General features: G+C 39.1%; 1 protein-coding gene across 2 annotated transcripts in view; it reads left to right on the top strand.

The window, feature by feature from the left end:
• The window catches only part of LOC122563649 (chloride intracellular channel protein 4), a 140751-nt gene that overhangs the window by 58508 nt on the left and 65536 nt on the right, over window positions 1-16707 (top strand). The window lies entirely within an intron of this gene.

Raw genomic sequence — 16707 nt, 5'->3', positions numbered from 1 at the left:
TATGTTGTGAAAGTTGCTATATAAAATGCAGTTTTCTCTAGGTTGTTCAGTTTGAATTCTGTCACACAGAAGAAATGATGCACAGCAGGGTTATTACTGATCTGCCAGGAGTTTTTAACCACCATTCTTATTTCTACTGGTACCACTCAGCAAGTGGCAAATCCCCTTCACACAGCTCAGAACCTTCCAATAGCCTCATCTTACTCATTACAGAAACAAAATCTGATTTGAAAAGGAAGCTCTTAACTAAGAATGTGGACAAAATAATGGGTGGCATTTGTCAGTGAGTGGAAAATAATCTCCATGAAACTTGCTTCTCATGTAGCTGAAATGATTCCTAAGTTAATTCTGTCAGTGGGGGTAGTTGAGCTGTAGTTCAGTAACATTGAAGATTAGGGAACATCCTAAGACTGTTCTTTGTGTTTCATGACCCATTATAAGCACTGGCTTTGTAAAAAAAAATCAAATTGCCACATTAACATTTTAATATCCGAATTCTATCAGCAAGAAGAGAACTATAAATTGTTCTGTAATATTTATATTAATCAAATTGCTTGAATATTTTAAAATCATTTTTAAAAGACTTCCCATTTAAGAGTTACATCGTCTAATTTTTTCATCTGCTAAATCAAGGATGCAGGTTTGTTCTTACAATATCCTGAAGTGGATTAGCCTGGCAGTACATAAGTTATTTATGCTTGCATTACATTATGCTGACAGGAACACAGCCTTGAATGCTAATTAAATCCGCTGATGGCAGCAAAAAAGATCTTCCATCTGGGGCGAATGTAGTACAAAGGAAGTAGTACAGTACATAGATATTAACAAAATAAAGCTACAACAGCATACGATGCATGTCTGCAACTTCAGAGATTTCTATTAATTTATCATCGAAAGGTAACCATTTCCTCACAACACAATAAATTACTTTAAATGATTTGTTATTGCATACATATGGCTTTTCCCTGCTTGCTAATTTATCAGAGGTGTTAACTCAGTGAAAATAAACAGGATGCCACCTGCATTAAAATAATAGACAAAAGAACACCTACCAGTATTCTCAACACTCATGTCTAGCATCTGATCAGTGACTCATATAGGCTTTTGTGTCTCAGTATTAAGTCATATTTGCATTGCATGCTATGTAGGTTTTATGTCATTCCTAATAGTGGAGTCATATTTCAGAAAAATAAGTTTTTTTAATGATAGAGCATTATTCTGTCCAGCTTTTGGAGTAGGTTTACTCTTCCTCTACATGAGGACTTTGGTTAGGCTAATGTTGGAATATTGCATGCATTTCTGGTCTCCTTCCTATTGGAAAGATGTTGTGAAACTTGAAAGGGTTCAGAAAAGATTTACAAGGATGTTGCCTGTGTTGGAGGATTTGAGCCCAAGGGAGAGGCTGTACAGGCTGGGGCTGTTTTCCCTGGAGCGTCGGAGAATGAGGGGTGACCTTATAGAGGTTTACAAAATCATGAGGGACATGGATAGGGCAAATAGACCAAGTCTTTTCCCTGGGGTGGGGAGTCCAGAACTAGAGAGCATAGGTTTAGGATGAGAGGGGAAAGATATAAAAGAGACCTAAGGGGCAACTTTTTCATGCAGAGGGTGGTATGTGTATGGAATGAGCTGCCAGAGGAAGTGGTGGAGGCTAGTACAAGTGCAGCATTTTAAAAGGCATTTGGATGGGTGTATGAATAGGAAGAGTTTGGAGAGATATGGGCTGGGTGCTGGCAGGTGGGACTAGATTGGGTTGGGATATCTGATCAGGTTGGACCGAAGGGTCTGTTTTTGCGCTGTACATCTCTATGACTCTGTATAGTTCCACTGGAAATGATGCACAATTCCAATATGGCATTACTCCACTATATCAGAGCTAGTGATGCTCTCAAGTTTTCTTACTCATTCCTCTTAAGCTGCAAACATGAGACCCCAATACAATGCTTCTCCCCCATACCTTCACTAATTGCCTTTTCCAACTCCTTTTTGTCCCAGGACCTTGTTGTGATGATACAAAATATTAATCTTTAAATCTTAACTACCTTTTGAGCCCAGTACTTTGGTTCAAGAGACAAAAATTTAAAATGAACTGAGACTCCTCAAAATGGCTGCCGATATCTCTTGATATCAAAGTAACCAAGCTCAACAGGAATTTACAAAGGCGTGTCTAACTAGCATGGCCGAAGTAGTCTACCACACCTCAAAATGGCTTTTTAAGGGTAATCACCTGAACATTAAAATACATCATTTGGAATAGCCAGCTCACAGTCAGATATTCAGCTGTATCTTGGGATAAGACCTCATGCCTGCAGGTATTGCTGAAACAAAACGATTGTCTGAAACCCATTATTGCAAGAAGAAGGATTGAAACCTCCCCATCAGTCTCTATATTCCCAAAAGGTGATCTTAAACAATGGGCCATTGGATTGCTTTGTTAAAAGAATGGTTGGTCCCCCCTGTGGCTCAGCAGTTAGTATTCACACTAGTATTGAATATAAACTTGTGGCTTTTGCTGCAGAAGACTAACATCTAGGACCACCAATCACTGCAGAATCTAACAACGTCACTCTCACTCTTCAATACTCTCTGCAATATGTTGGGCTACATCACAGAAATAGAGAATTTAAAGATAAAATTAACTTCAAGTGCCAAAGCACCCACTCTGTGAAAAAGCATTGTTTGCAGTTTTAAAATAACTGTCTCCATTAGAACCTTGTGCAATTCCCACCGGAACTTCAAGATAACATTTGAACAAATAATTCCTTCACTGAAGAACAGTAACTTCTTCTCAATTACACCCTGATTCAACATTAGCTTGGTCTCTTTCCACAGAGGCTGCTTGACTTTGTGATTCCCAGCATTTTATGTATTCTGTATAAATTACACATTTTGTAGTAATTGCTCCTCTCCTCACCCTTACATGCTGGTATGTTTGTGTTATAGGATTTAGGATGGATTGTTCCCTTTTTTAATTAGTTTCGTATTTTACTTGAGTGAGTTTACAAATTCGTTAATTTTAAATAGTTCAAAGATATCTGTCAGGCTTGACCTTAGTGCATCTTAAAGTTTCTATGGGGGGAGAAAAAAAGTGTTTAAAAGTTCAAATATTGTTATTACCAAACTCAGGACTAAAGAGGGAGAAATGTATTCATTGTTTCAGACTTGGTTGTAAACTCCCTCAAAACTGCTAAATAGTTTATCTTGCAATCATTTTTACTCCCTCTCTAATCTTCATGTTTGAATTTCCAAGCTTATATCTTTAATCAATATGTTGTGATTTGAGCTATCTCATCCCTGCTGTTCAGCCTTGATTCCACCTTGTTCTATACGTGTACAATATGCTGAACCAGTAATAAATATATACAAGTACGAGAATTTAAGAATGCAAAACGCCATTCAGCCTATTGACCATCATTGGCCTAGGATACTAACTTTGCCAGTCTAGCATCTAACCGTGCTACGATCACCCCATCCAATGCTAATAGGGACCTCTATGATAGAGATGTATGGTTTGCTATACTTATGGCAGATACATTTGATTTGACTTGGTAGAATTATCAAGGTCCACTTCTGAATATGTTGGGATTTCAAATTGGTTAACCTCCAGCAACACTGTCCCCTTGACTTGTCCGGACTTGTCCGACCTGCCCAGCTCCTTTTCCACCTATCCACTCCACCCTCTCCTCCCTGACCTATCACGTTCATCTCCTCCCCCACTGACCTATTGTACTCTATGCTACTCTATCCCCACCCCCACCCTCCTCTAGCGTATCTCTCCACGCTTCAGGCTCTCTGCCTTTATTCCTGATGAAGGGCTTTTGCCCGAAACATCGATTTTGCCTGTCCTCGGATGCTGCCTGAATTGCTGTGCTCTTCCAGCACCACTGATCCAGAATCTGGTTTCCAGCATCTGCAGTCATTATTTTTACCTAATTGGTCAACCCTGCCCAGTCTGGGTTCAGCCAGTACAAACTTTGGTGTCTCCTGCTATAGATGTTGTACTGTTTAACTACCCTGCCATTTGGAATTATAGCTCTCCAACTCTGCCTATCACATTATTCCAGCTATATATTTGTCTCCACATAAAGAGGTTCCTTCTCATGTCTGAGCTAAATTTAAATTCACAACATTTTAGGTCTGACCTCTGGTCTTATCATGCAGCTTTGTTTAAAATTTTCATAGGATATAAATGTGTCAGCAAAAGCTTTTAGTGCCATGGATCATGCCTTTGTGACAAGAAAGAAACAAGTCCTGCGTAAGACTACAAATAGCGTTGACTGTGTTAGATTTGTTTTTTGCCAAAGCCACAAAAGATGACATGAGGAAAACTTTGAATGTTCCTGAGTAAATGCTATTCAGATATTGTAATGTTCAACGGGTGAGGCAAATTCTTGTCCTGATTTTCCAATATTACCCTTCAGTGAACTGTGGATGTGGTAAATAGCAATGGGATTCAACAGTAGATCATAGATTCTAGTTCTTGGTCACTGAACAGGCAAGACAGAGAACCCATTCATCAGTCTCCCAGTTCTGCAGTGTAAGGCTTTGTGCGTACACTGAGACCATCTGTTGCCTCGAATTCTTTCCTGTCATAAACACATCATATTTTCTCCTAATTGGATTAGCTGTCTAGTAAAAGTTGGACAAATTTCCAAAACTTCACCTTGAGCATGTGTTGCTCTGCAACCTGCTGTAAGGATCTAGTGTGATATTGGTTATAGCATTTCTGAAAGTATCCAGAAAGCTTTGAGATTTCTTCCCCCTGCAAATCTGTTAAGAAGGTCATTGAGTCTTACGGACAGATTCCAACTGGAATTAAATAGCTCTTCAAAACTAAAGAACAAATCTCTGAAATATAGCGCAGTTCCCTGATTTATTTTTTTTTAAGTTTGATTTGTTAAATATTCATTTGGAAATCAAAGGGGTGAGTTCTGGCGCACAATTTCATCGTAGAGCTATCAGGATTGGACTGACTCTATCCTCACTTGTCAGAAGTTGCCAGTTGTGGTTAGGTGTACCGTTAGACATTTCACCACATCACATTTTTGTTTCAGCTGTCTAGCCCAGTTCTCTGATATTTCATTGGCCAGGTTGCTGGGTGGGGGGAATGGGAGGAGAGGTAACAACCTACTTTTATTTTGAATAGAACTTCAAGTTGGAATCTCTACATCAACCTAAAGATAAGGGGGTGTTCCAATTAACAGATCATTGGAAAAACAGTGTAGCAGTAACTCAGTGCTATACTGAAACTTTAGTCTGAATTTTCATCTCAAGTCTTGAGAATGGGACTTGAAGGCACAGCCTTCTGACTCCAGGACAGGAATACTACACCATTCAACTCAGCATCAATCTACCTGCAACTTGAAATCTCTGTATTTTGCACTAGTGTGCATCTCCTTGTTATTATGGTTTTATAATACACTTTGCCTTCATGAATTGTCCATATAAAATAGTTTTTAAAAATCCTTTCAAATAGGTACAATTTTATATTAAATGTCATTCATCTACTTTGAATTCTCAATGCTTACCTCTCATGCACTCTAGACAGCGAAAGTTTTCAACAGCTATTATGATCCAATTAAGTTTCAATCATGGAAACTTTAGAAATTGCAATAGTTGGTCAAGATGTATTTGAAAGATTCACTATGTCTATAGCAGTATTAGAATACATGAATTTTACGCCAATTTTCTAGACAAAAGCAATTACTGTGGAACATTCAGCATTAACAATAAGAGTGAGCTAACAAGGTAATTGAAATACTTTCCATGACCCACTAGTTCTAAGGCAGTCAGAGACCTCATACACTGCAAAGAATGTGTAACCTTCCCTGCTAGAAGTTACATGTTAATTAAAGATGTTATAGATCACCTTGTAAATGTTTTCTGTGAGAAGCATTTTTTTTTGTTGTGGATTTGGTGGCATGACAACAGGGTGGAGCTGGGAAAGATGTCCCTTCGAATCAACCTGAATTTTGCTGCCACTGAGACAAGTAAAGACATTTTTTGAGGGCTGTTTGTCGCTTACCCAGAGGCTAATATGTGAATTAGAGTTCACAATTCAGCCCAAACTCCTGGAGCATTCCTGAATGGCCCGTAAATCGTGGGTTATGCAGGAAACTATGGTCATTTATTTTTGATGTGACTTGACATAGAAAAAAAGTGAAAACTGTCATAGTTGATGAATGACATTCCTGTTGTTTCTTTCCAGAGTTGCAGGAAGTGTCTGTTCCCTTTAGCCGTGGACTACATTGAGTTCTTGAGTAAAGGGTGTGTTTTTCAAAGAGGCCTATGATGTTCCATCAATGTACAAATGTAGACTTTTTCCCTGCCTTAGTATCTGTTTCATGATACAGTCTCTTCCCTTTGCTCCACAATTGGCAGCTGATTCTTCAGCTATGTAGGCTCTGCACTCTGGAATTCCCTCCTTACATCTTGCTACCATCTTTGTAAAACTTTCTTGAAAATGTCAGACTATTTGACTAAAATTTTGTTTCCTTCTTTGGCTGATCATTCATTTGAAACTGTTTGGCATACTTTTCTGCACTGGATGACCAAAATAAAGTTAATATGTCGAATTAACACTGGTTGGAGTAGCAATGCTGAAAAGAGGGGCTAAACGTTCTTGGGAACGTTACGTGTTAACGGTTAGGAGGAGCAACATTTTTCAGTTGCACACTTCCTCCTGCTGCTAATGCTAGTGGAAGATTGACTAGGATTAGAAGGCAAGGGTATTATATTACGGCCGTCATGCCAATGTTTATTATAAGAAATATTGTTGTGCATTTCAGATCTTGGGCCAGGACTTGTAATATTAGAAGACAAGACATGCTCTCATCACTATTGCCCTTACGTTGAAATGTAGCAGCTAGGCATGATGCCACAGCTATCACCTGGTACCTGGTTTATTGTGTGCAGTTCTGGTCACAACACTATAGGAGGGATGTGGAGACTTTGGGGGGTGCACAAAGCTCTTGCCTGGATTGGAGTGTATTAGCTGCAAGGAGAGGTTGGACAAACTTGGATTGTTTTCACTAGAGCATTGATGTCTGATTGGCAAACTGACAGAAGTATATAAAATTATGAGCGGCGTGGATAGTAGGAGTCTTTCTTTTCCCCACAGTGGCAATGTCAAATACTTAGGGACATAGGTTTAATGTGAGAGAGGAAAAGTTTAAAGGAGATGTGCAAGAAAAGCTCTTTTACACAGAGGGTGTTCGGTGCCTGGGGCGTGCTGCTTGGGGAGGTGGTAGAAGCAGATCTGATAGCAATGTATAGGGCATTTAGACAGATACATGAACAAGCAGGAACTAGAGGGATATGGACCATGTGCAGCATATGCGGTTAATTTAGAACGTCTTCTTTGTGGCACAGATGTGGTGGGCTAAAGGGTCTGATCCTCTGGTCTGCTGTTCTATGTTCTATGTATCATAAGAAACAATTTGCGAACTGCCTGTTACATAGTGGGAATGAGACTAATCAAATTTCTTTTAGAATTGGACGAGAGATTACATTTAACTTAAATAGTGGCCCGAATTATCCGAAGAGAGGAATCACAGTTGGATTGCCGTTCCACTCATATATTTTTCCGCTGGTACTGAGTTCTGCATTTTTAATCAACAATTCTGATCCAGATTCCTTCAGAAGTGTGGAGCGTAAAATGACACTGTTTGCCCATACTGCAAGATAGTCAAGGGAAGTCAAACTGTGCCTACTTTTGCAGCAGTCAATGTGCTGGTGTCCTGAGATTTGATGTCCAGCAGCACAGCCACAATCTTTGGCAGCTATTGTGAAATGGTAAGTAAGTTAGTGAATGTGGGGTTAGCAAGGATGTTGGTTAAGGGTTAGAATGCCAGATAGGTAGGGTGCCAAGTAAATGATAGACTGTTTTGGGCTGGGTTGTGGGTGTTGTCAAACTTGCTTTGGTGCTGATAAAGTTTTGGGCCCCTGAGGGCGGTAGGCAATAAAATGGTGTTAGATTGGGGTATTATCAGAGTTCCGAAGGTGTAACAGGTCAGGAGGAGGTGCTGGTAGGTGTGTGTCCAGTAAGTTGGAAGGCCAGCTTAAGAGTTAGTCAAGATTTAGGCTTGGTTTTTAATTATCTAACATTTCAGAGGTATGTGTTAGCTTAACAGAAGCAGAACCTTCAAAATTCTCTGATATTGTGGGGTTTTTTTTGTCGGGTCTGGATGTAGGGGAATTACCCCTTGGAAACATCATTTTCACGGGTGATTCTCACAGATTCAACTGTGTGTGCAATTCTGAAAGATCCCAAAGTCCAACTTGTCTAACTATTTTGCCAAAGGAATATCCAGACTAATGTAGATTATTGAGATGATGTGTGACGTTAATGATAAACTGTAGACAAAAAAGGGAGCAATTAAAAGGGGCAGAGCTATAAATTGGAGATTTCTAGCAGAAATTATTTGCACTACTTGTCAGAATTGTCAGGGATGGCATGGTGGCTCAGTGGTTAGCACTGCAGCCTCACAGCGCCAGAGACCCAGGTTTTATTCCAGCCTTGGGTGACTGTATGGAGTTTGCACATTCTCCCTGTGTCTTTGTGTTTCTTCCGGGTGCTCCGATTTCCTCCCACAATCCAAAGATGTGCAGGTTAGGTGAATTGGCCATCTAAATTGCCCATAATGTTAGGTACATTAGTCAGAGGGACACTGATCTGGGTGGATTACTCTTCGGAGGGTCGGTGTGGACATTTTGGGCCAAAGGGCCTGTTTCCACACAGTAGGGAATCTAATCTAATCTAATCTGTTGAGGGTATCTAGTATCAACTTTCAGAGCACATTACAAAAGTACATAGCATATGATTAAGTTTTTAAGATTGGAATTTCAAGCTAGGCTATTTTTTTACATGAATTTTAAGTTTCATAGCAGGACCATCATCTGTCAATGCTGTTGTGTGCCAATCACCTCAATCACATCAAAACATTGTTTGAGAAATACGTGATTTTAACATTTTAGACCATAAGACCATAAGACATAGGAGGAGAAATTAGGCCATTCAGCCCATTGACTTAGCTCCGCCATTCAATCATGACTGATAAGTTTCTTAACCCCATTCTCCCGCTTTCTCCCTTTGACAATCAAGAACCTATCTATCTCCATCTTAAGTGACCTGGCCTCCACAGCATTCTGTGGCAGTGAATTCCACAGGTTCACCATTCTCTGGCTAAAGAAGTTTCTCCTTATCTCTGTTCTAAAAGGTCTTCCCATTACTCTTGTTTTGACCTTTTTTGAGTTGAGGGCAGTTAACAACCATTCCAATACTTTTCAGAATAGTAAACAATATTCAAAAGTCAGGTGTTGGAGAGGATAATTTCATTGCAAGTGTTTTTCCTACAGTTGGTAGGAAACCTAAATGCTAAATCCATTAAGCAACAGAATCTGAAACATTGCATATACATTTATTTAAAAAAAAACAGCTGCCATGAGATACAAGTCTGAAACACAATTTCAGAGTTGCAGCAAACTTATAAATTACTCGTGGGGTTAAGGTGACCTTGACAAATGACTGTAGCACATTTTATGGCAGCCACATATTGTACTTTAATAATTTGTAAGGAAAACAAAATGGAACAGCCTTATTTCTTCCTCCTCCTTTCAATGTTTTGTGATTCCATTGTGATAAACAAATAATTATGAGGTGAAAATATCGTTAATTAAGAGGAACAGAAGAAAGGCTTTTAAATCAATAAACAAGGGCAAATTCTCAGACAAATTCCTGTATTATCAAGGGTTCACAGTGAAGACTAGCCAAGAATGTAAATTCTTCTCTGGACCATGGACTGAACAATGATATTACTTGGCCAAACTGGGCTAGGTTCCTGGCATTCTAATTATTCTTTAATGGTGTCTGTAATCATCCACAGTCCTTAGCACATTCAGTCTGTTTTCATGGCTTTTAATAATTCAATGTTACATTATAAAGAAATAATCACCAGATTTATTTTAGTTTAAGACCATTTTGCATTCAGCAACTCATTGCAAAACTTACAAACTCACATCTTCAGGGAGCTTTGTGGTGCACTATTAGTGTCCTTACCTCTGAGCCAGAAGGTCAGACAAACATGTCCCGACAGGTTGATTTAAAGATATACGCCATACATACATACATATATATAAAAGATATATCCATCTCAAAGGCTAAAGTATTTATCCAAACTGCTTGCTTAGTTGCAGTACTTGGTGGTGGGCTGTGGATCTGTCACATTGGAAAGAGAAATGGGCTGACTGTCACATCTTGGTCAGGTAGCATCCAAGGAGCAGGAGAATCGACGTTATGAGTCTCACATTCCTGATGAAGGGTTTATGCTCGAAACGTCAACTCTCCTGTTCCTCAGATGCTGCCTGACCAGCTGTGCTTTTCCAGCACCAGAGTCTTTGACTCTGATCTCCAGCATTTGCAGTCCTCAATTTCTCCTGACTGTCACATCTCCAAACAGGAGTGGGTTCCTCATTGGCTTCTCTCATATACTACGTGTTGCTGTTTGTGGGACATTGCAGTATCCGTTAGAATTCATAACCAGAAACACTTACTATGCCCTTTCTGCGGTTGAACTCTGCTATCAGAGACTTGAGGAATGAGATTGGTGTGGAGAATGTTGCAATTGTACCAGCCTCCACCACTTCCTCTGGCAGCTCATTCCATACCCGTACCACCCTCTGAATGAAACAATTGTCCCTCGGGTCTCTTCTATATCTTTCCCCCCTCACCCTAAACCTATTCCCTCTAGTTCTGGACTCCCCACCCCAGGAAAACACTTTGCCTATTTACCCTATCCATGCCCCTCATAATTTTGTAAACTTCTATAAGATCACCCCTCAACCTCCAATGCTCCAGGGAAAACAGCCCCGGCCTGTTCAGCCTCTCCCTATAGCTCAAATCCTCTAACCCTGGCAACATCCTTGTAAATCTTTTCTGAACCCTTTCAAGTTTCACAACATCCTTCTGATAAGAAGGAGACCAGATTGCATGCAATATTCCAACAGTGGCCTAACCAATGTCCGATACATCCGCAACATGACCTCCCAACTCCTGTAATCAATACTCTGACCAATAAAAGAAAACATACCAAACACCTCCTTCACTATCCTATCTACCTGCGACTCTGCTTTCAAGGAGCTATGAACCTGCACTCCAAGGTCTCTTTGTTCAGCAACACTCCCTAGGACCTTACCGTTAAGTGTATAAGTCCTGCTAAGATTTGCTTTCCAAAATGCAGCACCTCACATTTAATCTGAATTAAACTCCAGCTGCCACATCTCAGCCCATTGGCCCATCTGGTCCAGATCCTGTTGTAATCTGAGGTAACCCTCTTCGCTGTCCACTACACCTCCAATTTTGGTGTCATCTGCAAACGTACTAACTGTACCTCTAATGCTCGCATCCAAATCATTTATGTAAATGACAAAGAGTAGAGGAATCAAGCTGCTAATCCTAAAAAGTTTGAGAAATATTTGGAGGAGGAGGAATGGGGAAATGGAGGTCTTTTTCCATGGTGAGTTAAAACCACTTGTAGTGGTTCTCGTCTTTGAAAAGCAATTGCAGGACAGTGGATGCTTTCATCCTGTTACTGTATGTTTTTGGAACAAAAACAGAAATTGCTGGAGAAACTCAGCAGGTCTGACAGCATCTGTGCAGCAAAAGCACAGTTAATGTTTTGAGACCAGTGACCCTACATCAGAGCTGTATTTTCTGGAATTGCTGTCATATGCACTTAAGAAAGTTACTTTTTTAACCTCTGTTTTTAATAACCTATTAATTTACTTGCGTATAATTACTGACTATTTACTCTCAGTTTTCTTTTTCGAACATTTTCAACATCACTTTGTTAAAGTTATTGTTATTCCAACATTTAACAATCAAAGATGAACAAGACTTATTCAAATTGAAAATGATTTTTCAGCCAATACTTCAGAATAGACGATGACTGAGTTGTTTCAACGCTTAGATTAATTGCAACAACAGTATATAATATTTATTGCTGTGAAGGCCTAAAACTCCACTGTGCAACAACTGTAATTATTTTTAACTAACTTGATTAGAGATGTTACGATGCATCTCTGGAGCAGGTTGGACTTCAGCGTTCTGGACCAGAGGCAGGGCACTACTGCTGCAACACAAGAGCCCCAGTATTGATTGATTGTATCATTGCTATTTTCTGTAAGCAAATTCATATTTGCAGGGTGACTTTAACCTAAATAACAACCATTCTGTTTACTTTCCAAGAGATGCTTTTTATGTGTTCAAAGGACTGTGTTGGGTTATAAGGTAGTAAAAGCAATCTCCACATCCTGGTATTTTCACTAGTGCTGCAGATCTGGTTCAATGATTTAAAGGTTTGGCATTGCTTGAAGTTAGTCCTTTTCTGATTAAATTGCAGATGTATTTGTGTTCTGCTCACTTCCTCTCTGTGAGTGCATTTCCTTCCAATAATGTTTACAATAAGTTGCACATACCAAGATTCTGCTAAGTATATTAAAGTCTTCTATCAGAGAAAGGGTGCTTTTTGATCTTTGTTGCCAGCTCATGGCGATGTTTGGTCAGAAAACCATGGAAAAGCATCAAAGCACTTAATAATTTCCTGTAATTGTTTACCAATTTCTCTCCAAAGATTGACCAGATATAGTTGGTTGACTGTTTACCAGTTGCCTGAAGAATATTGTGAGGGATTTTCCTTAGATGTTTTGATTAAATAGCTTTAAGAATTGTAGGAACTGCATTTTCTGACATGATGTGGAAACATTTCTGTGTATTTGTGAGGACTTCGGATCCATAAGAAGTACAGTGAGGAATCTCATAATTTTAAAGTATCTGTGGAATTTTTAATTGTTTTTAACAATACTTGAAGGGGACTTCTGAGGTTTGCTCCAGCTGTAAATTGATTGATGTTACTTTTTTTGGTTATAAGAAATACTGGTTCATGCGGAGAGGTGACCTTGACCTGAAAACAATACTAAGAGGAAGGAAATTAACACCTAGATAGCATGTGACCATACACAAAGGAAAGCTACATCACAAAGGAGAGCTATAAGCAGAGGAGCTGGAGGATGAAAGCTCAGATGCAGACACAAAGAAAAAGCACACAGAGGCTGAAAGAGGAGCATGCTGAACCTCTTTTGAGAAGAAGCAGCAAATCACTCTCAGGAAAATGTCAGTTTTTCTGATTGTCAGAAAAGAAAGAGGAATTCTTGGATGTAATGTATGAGTCATCTAAAATAGTTCTAAAATCAGCAAATTTGTGTGAATAGCTTGGGAGACCCTAAAAAGCTGAGTATTTTCCCAGAAATGGACAATCTGTGAACCAGAGTGTTATGTTGGTTGGTTGAAAAGGAATTCTGGAAAGCTCTACCAGTAATGTTGTGACCCATGGTCTGTAAAAGCTTTACTACAAATCATCATACCTTTTTGAAGCTTTAATGTGACTGCCCTTGTAAGAAAGGGCTCCTGTGTTAATCTGTGTGAATAAAGAACAGCATGTTGTATAACTATGCAGTGTCAAATTTCTTTGAAAATCATGTAGGTACTTTTGGTTTTGTGAGATGAATCTTTGTTGGATTATTTGCCAATTAATTCATTTTTAATTCCCATGTTTCTGATTCATGTTAAGTAAAAGTTTGAAAAAGTGGAATCCTGTTATCAATTTCTTAATTTGTGAGTCATTAAGTAATTTTAGTTTTTCAGGTTTATGATTTTCTCACAGGGATAGTAACAATTATATCAGTGAAAGATGTGCACTGTCTGTTGAATCTTGGAACTGGAGTAACAACCATCTCATTAAGAGTTTGATATTCTCCTGAATGAAGATTACTGATTTCTTTTCATTCATTCATAGGATGTGGGTGTAGCTGGCTGGGCAAGGATTTATTGTCACCCCTTGTTGTCCATGAGAATGTGGTGGTGAGCTACCTTCTTGAATTGTTGCAAGCATCTTGTATAGGTTGACCCATAATGCCATTAGAGAGGGAGTTGTTTCTGAGTCATTGTTTTTGAAGGTACTGTGGAAGAACCTTGGTGAATTTATTTGGTGCTGATACCAAGCATTGGTGGTGGTGGGAGTAGATATTTGTAGATGTCATGCCAATTAGATGGACTACTTTGTCCTGAATAATGTTAAGCTTCTTGAGTGCTGTTAGAGCTGCAATCATCCAGGAAATTCGCAAGTGTTCTATCACATTCTTGACTTGTGCCTTTTCATAGAATCAGAGAATCCCTACAGTGTGGAAACAGGCCATTTGGCCCAACAAGTCCACACCGACCCTCCGAAGAGTATCCCATGTAGACCCGTTCCTCTACTCCTATTACTCTACATTTCCCCTGACTAATGCACCTAGCCTACACATCTCTGAACATTATGGGCAATTTAGCATAGCCAATTCAACTAACCTGCACATCTCTGGACTGTGGGAGGAAAGCGGAAACTTTTGGATGGTGGACAGGCTTTGTGGAGTCAAGAGTTGAGTTATTGCAGGATTCCGAGCCTCTGTTTGACTTGCTCTTGTAGCCACTGTACTTATGTAGCTCGTTCAGTTCTCTGTCTGGTCAATGGTAATCCTTTAAATGTTGATAGAGAGGTATTCGGTGATGATAATGCTGTTGAATATCAAGTGGAAATTATTAAATTCTCTCTTGTTGGAGAGGCTCATTGCATGGCATTTGTATGGTGCAAATACAATTTGCCACTTGTCAGCCCAAACCTAGATACTTCCTGCAAATGGGCAGGGACTGTTTCAGTGTCTGAGGAGTCGTAATGGTGCTGAACATTGTGCAATCATCAGTGAACATTCCCACTTTTGACCTTATGATGGAGGGAAGGTCATTTTGAAGCAGGCCATTCAGCCCATGCACGTCCACAGCAACCATCCAAAGGGCATCCCACCCCAACCTAACCCCTAAAACTCTGCATTCTCATGGATGGTCCACCTAACCTGCATATCTTTTGACTGTAGGAGGAAGTGGAGCACTCAGAGGAAACTCACACAGTCTCGGGGAGAATGTGCAAACTCCACACACAGTCACCAAGGCTGAAATCGAACCTGGATCCTTGGTGCTGTGGAGTAGCAGTGCTAACTACTGAACCACTGTGCCACCTTAATGCTACCCATCATTTAATGTGGTGTCCTATATTTACCAAGAGCTTGATGGACTGTTTTGTTCAAATATGAACTTGTAAAAACAAAAACAACTTAAAATAACTTTAAAGAAAATAAATATGATAAATATAAAAATGGCAAATTATCAAATGGGATATGCTGTCATAATAGTCAAGGTACATTTTAAAATATTTTTATATTTAATGTCAGGAGGATTATAATATGCTGTTCAGCCATTTTCTATATACATGTCTTGTTATGTGAGCAGAATTAATCAAAACCAGTTATCTATCGGATGAAAATGGACACCTGGAAATTACAGTCAATGGTGTTCTAGTACAAATGCTTAAAACATTTATCCTAAATTCCCCCAGAGATGTTAATATTCCCATTTAAATAAAGCAGAAAAGATTTTGGTTGCAGTACAATCATCTGTATAAGAATAGCAATGGTTATGGTTTCCACCTTATAATCAATATTTCTTTTAGCTTTAAAATTACCAAAAATTACCAAAATTTTGTTGCTATATTTTATGCTTTTTAATCTTTAAATTAATTTCTGATAAACGTATAACTTTCAACTGACCGTGTTGCCATTTGTTTCTCTATCTCCACTTAATCATCTCGTTTTTTCTACTGGTCTGTATATTTGTTCTTTATAGTCCTGAGCTCTCTAGCTATGATCTTTTGAAGCCTCTATTGCTTTTCCTTCTTTAATTATTCTGATTTTGCTGACTTTTGATATTTTTATACTTGAATAATAAACTATGTTGACATATGATTTATCAATAGGTTTTATTTTGAAATGTAGTGATTTGAATGTCAAAACTTCTGAGAAGCTTTGAACCTCTCCAAAGCTGAATTTGAACAGAGTAGAAGTTTCCTAATTAATGCCATCACAGATTAATTGTAGAAGAAAATTGCATGTTACATGCTGTACAGGCTTATTTCATCTTGTAAAGAGTTAACAATAAATGTTTGGTTATTAGAACATCCCTGTCTGAGGCTGGTACTAAACAACAAAAGATCCATTGTCAGACTTTAAGTTCACATGCGTGGAAAAAAAAGACCAATTTTTAAATGCTATGCAGACATGTCAAATTAGATTTGGAGAACCAGGAGCAGGGCACTGATTAAAGTCTTTAACTTGTCAGAATTTCAAATCAATGCACTTCAATTTCACTTTCTATTGCCAATTAGAAATGATCCTTTAGTTGCTGTAATGCCTCTTTCCCCTTCTTAAAAGCCATGCTTTATTGAACTGTACCATAATCACAAACAGCCATCGTTCCAGTAATTCCTCCACTCACTTAGTTTCAGGATACTGACTTCTGCTGGTGTCTGCTTACCTCAGCGTCATCAGAGTGCAAGTGTGAATCGAAGTAAGGAGTTCTGACAAGCTACCCATCTGTGAAGTACATCCCAGTTGAGGCTAAAGCTGCCTTTCCTTCAAGATCACATACAAGAAGTTTTAGCAGAACCGTTAAGTTGATTGAGGTTATCACTTTGAAAATGTGTTGCTGGAAAAGCGCAGCAGGTCAGGCAGCATCCAGGGAACAGGAGAATCGACGTTTCGGGCATAAGCCCTTCTTCAGGAATT

This window comes from Chiloscyllium plagiosum, chromosome 27 (assembly GCF_004010195.1).
Source record: "Chiloscyllium plagiosum isolate BGI_BamShark_2017 chromosome 27, ASM401019v2, whole genome shotgun sequence".
NCBI lineage: Eukaryota > Metazoa > Chordata > Chondrichthyes > Orectolobiformes > Hemiscylliidae > Chiloscyllium > Chiloscyllium plagiosum.
This window is presented reverse-complemented; position numbering and strand designations above follow the sequence as displayed.